The following is a 7,359-nucleotide window of genomic DNA, read 5'->3' as shown; positions in this document are numbered from 1 at the left end:
GGGGAGGGTATGTGCTATGGTGAGTGCTGTGAAGTGTGTAAACCTGGCGATTCACAGACCTGTACCCCTGGGGATAAAAATATATTATATGTTTATAAAAAATAAAATGAAAAAAAAGTCTATACTGTAAGAGTCTGTATATTTTATTAAGTTTAAAAACATTCAAAACTAATTTATGATTTATAAGTCTGATTAGCAGTTACCCTTGGGGAAAATTATGACTGCAAAAGGAAAAGGGATATTTTCTGGGGTGCTGGTAACAGTCTGTCTCTTGACTTGGGTGGTGGTGATAGGGGTTTACTCAGTTTGTGATAATTTTTTGAGCTACAATTTTATGATTCATATGATTTTATTTATATGTGTTAAACATCATTTCAAAGTTCAATAAAATACTCAAGTATAAAGAATTAATTGAAACTAGTTAATAAGTTATAACCCCCTGAAGACCTATTCAGAATACAATTCAAATTTAATTATTACATATTTTAGGTAAAACTTAAGAATTCCCAAGCTTTTCCCTTCCTCCTGTAATTCAAGAGAAATTCCTTACATGGATTCCTATTTCATCCTGCTGTGTATCCAAGGAATGCACCCTTATTAATCAGCTCCATTTTTCACTATCTCAACAATTTCCTTTATATTGACCCTTAACCTTTAGCATGTAAACCTGTTTACATTTCTTCCATCTTCAAAAACAAAGCAAGCTAACAAAAAAATCCTCTTGCTTCTTAGCTTCCTATAGCTAGAATACCTACTGTCATAGTAGAAAAATACTTATTCTCTACCCTCTTATGTTCAGTATTAGGGGCTACAAATTATTTAAACTGACAAAGGATCAACAAGAGAAAAGACCTTTTTTCCCCTTTTTCTAGGCTTTCTTGGCTTCATATCCTCATCTCCTAAGCATATCTCTTATGGCAACACATAACTTCATGAAAATTGTTCTATGTTCACAAGAATTCTTGATATTGTGAGTAATTAGCCTTTGTGTTATCCTCTAAGGCATTTCACATTACTGAGAATTATTTCTTGGGTAGAACTCAGCTGTCTGGAACTTCAAAGTTCTCACCTAATAGGAAATAGAGGAGAATTTTTAGCCTTATGTAGTAAGTTAAGCTACATTCTTAGGCCTCATTTTCTTTAGCTAAAAAGTCCTGGTTTCTCAGATATCTATTGCTATTCCAGAAACCACTCCAAGATGACATCTAGGTACAGAATAAGGAGTTCCTTATTGTTTCTTCTTGGCAGTGAGGATAAATGGAGCTCCTTTAATCCCTTTAATGTATTTGTGTTATTCTGGCACTATCTCTTTTTCTGAGAATATTTCTTGTCTGTGATTACTACTCTTCTAACAACATTTGTGGTTGAAATCTGCAGGATATAAATCAGTGGGTAACAGGATGATGGGTATTAAGGAGGGCACGTTTGGTGATGAACACTGGGTATTATATGCAACTAATGAATTGTTGAACACTACATCAAAACCTAATGATATAGTATACGTTGGCTAATTGAACATAATAAGAAAAAAAGAAAAAAAAAAAAACAGTGGTTTTCCATGAAGATAGTACTACCCTCTAAGGGATGTTTTGGAAATATGTGGGGAAGGGGGAGAATTAGTGTTGTTTGCAACATTGATCAGTAGATGATACTGGTATTCATTGAGTGGAAAAGGGCTGTTAGATGTTCTGCAAAACAAAACGTCCCACATTCCATTAGACTGTATAATATCCTACCAAATGTTTCCACAGATAGAAAATCTCTTTATAACAATCTAACCTGAAACCAGACTTCATTTTATATATTGAAAAATATACTTCTTGCAAGTTTAACAAACACCGAATTTTCCAACAAAGCAATTACGTTGAGGGAAGATTTTGCTAAGAGTGTTAACCATTGCAGAAATTCACAATGATATTACTAGATATAACCCTTGATTTGGTATTAAAATGTGTTTCAGGGCCACCTGGGTGGCTCAGTGGGTTAAAGCCTCTGCCTTCGGCTCAGGTCATGATCCCAGGGTCCTGGGATCAGGCCTCGCATTGGGCTCTCTGCTCAGCAGGACACCTGCTTCCTCCTCTCTCTCTGCTTGCCTCTCTGCCTACTTGTGATCTCTGTCTGTCAAATGAATAAATAAAATCTTTAAAAAAAAAACAACGTGTTTCATCAGTCCATATTTGTAGTTACAGCATTCATACTGATACACACAGGTGAAAATATTTGTACACTTTATTATCTATTCTAGTAATTAAAGTGATGGGACATTTACATATTGAAGTACATACTAGTTTGTGAATTCCTTTCATTCCTCCTTTATATTACATTAAATATATTGATTTTTATTATTGTATAGATAGGTTATATTAACTATAAATTTAACTTTTGTATGATAAAGAGAGTATTAACAAAATATTTATTTGAAAAAGGACCCACTGGATATAAGTTGAGAACCACTGGTATAATTTATAGAGCAACCACTTTCTGCTTGGTGAAGACCCAGTAGTGCTCCCTGGCTGACCACTACTATCTTCTAGTTTCACAAATATTCCATGATGATGGACAGAGGGCTTAACAGAGACTTTCTTACTCATAAATTCTCATTTCAAAGCTTAGTTTCTTCAGTACCCCTAATTATGTTGGCTTGTCCAGTGCCTGAGCTGTGTCCTAAGGAAGTATTTGCAATAATCCCAATCATTTTTATCTCTTGCTGTGTTCTTTCCTACCACAAATCATGCTTTTATAGAGACTAAACTCAGTCTAACTTAGGTATTTAAACTACCAACTACTAAGAAAAGGAGACAAGTTTGCCGTGGATAAATAGATAAAATAAAATTGTCCTTAATGGTGGTAGTTGTGTGACAATAATTATCAGTTCAAGGCACAGGTCTAAAACTTTGATGTATTCCCTTGGTTTATCCCTGTTATGAGGGAAATACAAATTATCGTATTCATTTTACAGATGAGGAAATTTAGACACTGAGAAGTTAGGTATCTTGTGCAGAATCACAGAAAAAAAATTTTTTTTTTTCATGAAAGAACATTGGGAATGTGAATTCCCAGTGTCCTGTTTATGTCTACAGAAATTCTTACCATGAAAGTCAACATTACGTAGACATCTAACACAAACAATAAATGTGGGTAGAATGAGACTACCTAAATTACAGGTCAGCATCAAATGTGGCAAAGTCTACTATTAAATTAAATGGGAGCATAAGATATCCTTGGCATTTTCAAATCCAGTTTCTGTTTTTGCTTGTTGATTTTTTTTTTTTCTTTGCAGAATTTCTGTTTAACAGCCAGGATGAAAGGATGTCTCATAGTATAAGCATCCATTTCCAGATGCAAAGAATCTGAGCAGAGGAGCTTCAGTAGCCCTGGGAATGGCTTCAGAAAGTCTTTTTCTCTTTCATCTCTAGATGGGAATCCAGAAAGGAGTTTAGTAGAAAACTACAGCCTTAACCACACAGGGTGACTAATCAGTTAACTACTTCCATCATTAAGATTTTTGAAAACTTATACTCCTTTCAGACAACCACTTTTTCTCAGTATTACCACCTTTTTTAAAAATCCAAAACTATTTTAAATAAATTTTCTACATGAAAGGATAATCTTGATGCTATGGTTTCAGGCAAAGACACACCAACTTATTTATCACAATATTTTCTATTGGGAGAATATCATATGAACAAATTTGAATTGTGCACTATGTCTGCATATATTCAAAAGGAATGAAGAAGTAGAATCTTCTTTGATTTTTTCATTCTATTGTGAATGTGGGCTATTACTATATGTTTTATAGCACTCAACATTTTGGCTCTATTTTGTCCTAAAATTATTTGAGCTATAATTTAAGTGGATTTTATATAAAATAACCATGAGCCTCAGAAGGACTAAAAAAAAAAAAAAAGTTTAAAATGGAATAAAAAGAATACACTTGCCAAAGAATGATTCCCTTGTACCCCTTCCTTCTCACTCTCCTCTTCACCATCCTTTATCAACTCTTCTCTCCCTTTATCAGCAGCTGAAATAAATCATTGGTACATTTTAAACACTAACTATATTTACTTTCAGTGTTTTATTATTAATTCTATTGGCTTGTTTTGTTGTTTAATTGAAGTGTTTCCTATCTATGAACATTCTCTGGTGACCTTGGTATGAAATAGAACACATCATAAAATTTCCCATTTAAACTAATGGAAAATTGGTTTACTTTAAGAACTTTTGCATGACAGTTTTCAGGAAAATTTCACATTGTTCAGCAAAGGACAGAGGTATTTATCCTTGACATCTGAACACAAACTCAGAGTGCTTCACCTCTCTACCCTGTCAGGGCCATGTCTACAGAGTTCCCATTGTACAATATGAATCATAGGGAGCTGTTACCGATGTGACCTGAACTACAGCTACTCTTCAGTCTTTTGATCCCCCCTAGAGAACACAAAATGAAAAGAAGCCTTTCTCTAAATATGACCCATGTGTTGAAAATTTTCTTGTTCTCTAACAATCTCAGTTGGGAATCTTGGGCAATATCTTGTATGTTATAATTATCAGGAATTTGATAAATTAAGGAAAAAAATATGAGGACATTTAGGACCCATTAATACTGCCTCTGATAAATCTACTTATCACTAGATAATCAGCTGTTGATTTGTTGAGGAAAATCAACTTGTATTTGTTCATAAAAGTGAAGAGTACAAAGTATTCTAAGAGTTATAAAGGCTGAAAACACAAAAGCTTGGCAAATTTTCCCTCTGTGGCTTAATTTTTTTCTTTTATCCTCATCTACTACCAGCCTCCTCATCCCCATTTTGCAATTAAAATATCAAGGAAAAATTAATGAGTAAATAATTATTATACCAATGTATATGTGTATAAAAATATGAAAACACTGTTACATTAGACGTTTTACCAGATACTCAAGTTTACACGAATTAAAATTCTTAAAAATTTTTTTCTGTACAATTATATTAACTTTTCAGCTATTTCACTATAACTTTATTTTTCTTTAAGCTTAGGCACTGTCCCTACAAAAGCTATAAAAGCTCAATGATTATATTTTTTGTGGGGAAAACATTGCCTTTTATATCTGCTCAACTGCAATTTGACAAAGAACTTCCCAAATCCCATCTGTCACCCTATTCTTCCTTGTGTAACTTGTCTATTTTCTTAACTTTGATGATAGTGTATTAGAATAAATTGCAAAACTAGTCTTTTCTCCCCTTGATTTAAGAAAATAGATAGATGTAGTATGAACTCATGTGAATGCAATAGCTAGAACTACTCATTGTGTCTCATTTTGCCACCGTCAACAAAGTTACGGAACATCTGCAGAGCACCTGGCACCTTGCTAAGCACTGTAGAGACAAGCTATGAGAGACTGTGGACCCTGAGAAACAAACTGAGGGTTTTGGAGGGGAGAGGGGTGGAGGGTTGGGTGAGCCTGATGGTGGGTATTATGGAGGGCACATATTGCATGCAGCACTGAGTGTGGTGCATAAACAATGAATTTTGGAACACTGAAAATAAAATAAAATTAAATTAAATTTAAAAAAAAGGAAAGAAACATAAAAGAGAGAAGCTGCCTTGAGGATCTTAAATCTAGTGGGAGAGAGATGATAATCCAATAAACAAATAAGTCTACAATTTCAAATGGTGATAGTGGTATGAAGCAGACTGGGTATAGGAAGAGATGATGATGGTGGTAGTCAAGGAATTTCCCTCAATCAAAGACCTGAAAGTCAGGGAGTAGTTCACGATGTTTATAACGTGGGGCAAAGGAACAGCATTGTAATCAGAGAAAATAGCATGTCAAAAGACACTCAGAAAGGAGAAAGCTGAACATGTTCACTGAACTAATTAAGCTTCTCCTTTACCTCTTCTCACCAATAAATCCCTGGGAGATACGGAAAATATGAACCCTGTTATTAGAGATTTGCCTGAGGATTCTTTATCATGAATTCTGAATCTTTGTGATTCATACGTCCCATCATGAATCTTGAATACTTTCCTCTCATTTCTGATATCTCTGTTTTACTCTACCTTCCCCCTGCCCCACCAAAGCTCAAGACAAGTCCTTGGAATACTTGTCCCTCATTCCTTCCTTCCTTCATTCCATCAGTCTGTCATATAAGAAATGTTTACTTACTGAGCCTGTATTCTGTGTCAGTTCCTTTTTTAGGCATTGAAGATATAGCAGGAAACAAAACATAAGAATTCCCTAATCTCATGGAAATTAATAAAATCATATGCAGTGAAATGAAAGAAAAAACGGAATAGAGCTTGTCAATGTTTAATAAAGCATCTATTATCATAATTATTTCATTGCTATATCTATTTGATTCCTAGATGTAATGAAGTTAATATTCATTTCAATAATTGTATAAATAGACCCAAATATCTGAGACTGGACATTTTTTTTTTTTTTTTTACTTTGCCCACATGTAGGATCAGGTTTTTCTTCACCATCTTGCATCTGAGTAATGGCACTTTTCTTTGTAACTAAAAGTCTTCTCCCCCAAAGTTACTCTGGATTCAGTGCTCGTAAGCTCTTTCTCTGCTTGTCACCTCTCTGTGTGGCAACCAACTCTGCAGGTCCTAGTGTTGTCTATGTTGGCCAACATACTCCCTGTTTATAAATGTATCCTGCACTACTACATTGGTCCACTGTTGGTACCCCATTTGGTCCTATTGCTTGAGGTCAAATTTTCCTTTCTTTCCATGTCTCCCCCTATCTTTTTTAAAAATTTTAGCCAAAGGTGAATGCTTATAGATCAGAAAATATCACTCTTGCTTCTCATCTTAATACTCAAGCCCCATTCAAAATGTAGATTCTTCTGGTGTATTACTCTGTTCTCTCACCTGAAGATTTATACTACCCATCCTGTAAGGGCTTATTCAGCCAGAGCAGTCCCACCCCGTTTGAACTGCCATTTTGTTGTAAAAACTTAAATTGACTTTGCCCGCCCCCCCAGGGGAACTTACTTAAAAACAAGTCCCGGAAAACAGTCCCATGTAACAAAGTCCAAATACAAGGGTGGGTCAGGCCAGGTGGAAGTATTCAATCAGTGGGGGTGCATACTGTCTCCTAGCTACCAAGGTGATGGGCTAGTTTTCATGGCTACTATGGGGTGAATTGTAATTCAATTAGCCACCTGTGTGTGGCCAGGCCCAACCACATGGCCTTTGCTCTATAAAAGTTAGTCTGGAAAGCAGGGAGGGGTCATCCTCTCTGTAAGGGGTGGCCCCGACCCGTCTGTTTGACGGTCAGTCTGATTCTTGATGCTTGGCGCAAAATAAAGCTTTGCTTGACCTTCACTTTGTATCAGTCTCTCTCCTTTGACCACGGACCCATTATTGGGG

This window comes from Enhydra lutris, unplaced genomic scaffold, assembly GCF_002288905.1.
Source record: "Enhydra lutris kenyoni isolate GAN:26980312 unplaced genomic scaffold, ASM228890v2 scaffoldscaffold2, whole genome shotgun sequence".
NCBI lineage: Eukaryota > Metazoa > Chordata > Mammalia > Carnivora > Mustelidae > Enhydra > Enhydra lutris.
This window is presented reverse-complemented; position numbering follows the sequence as displayed.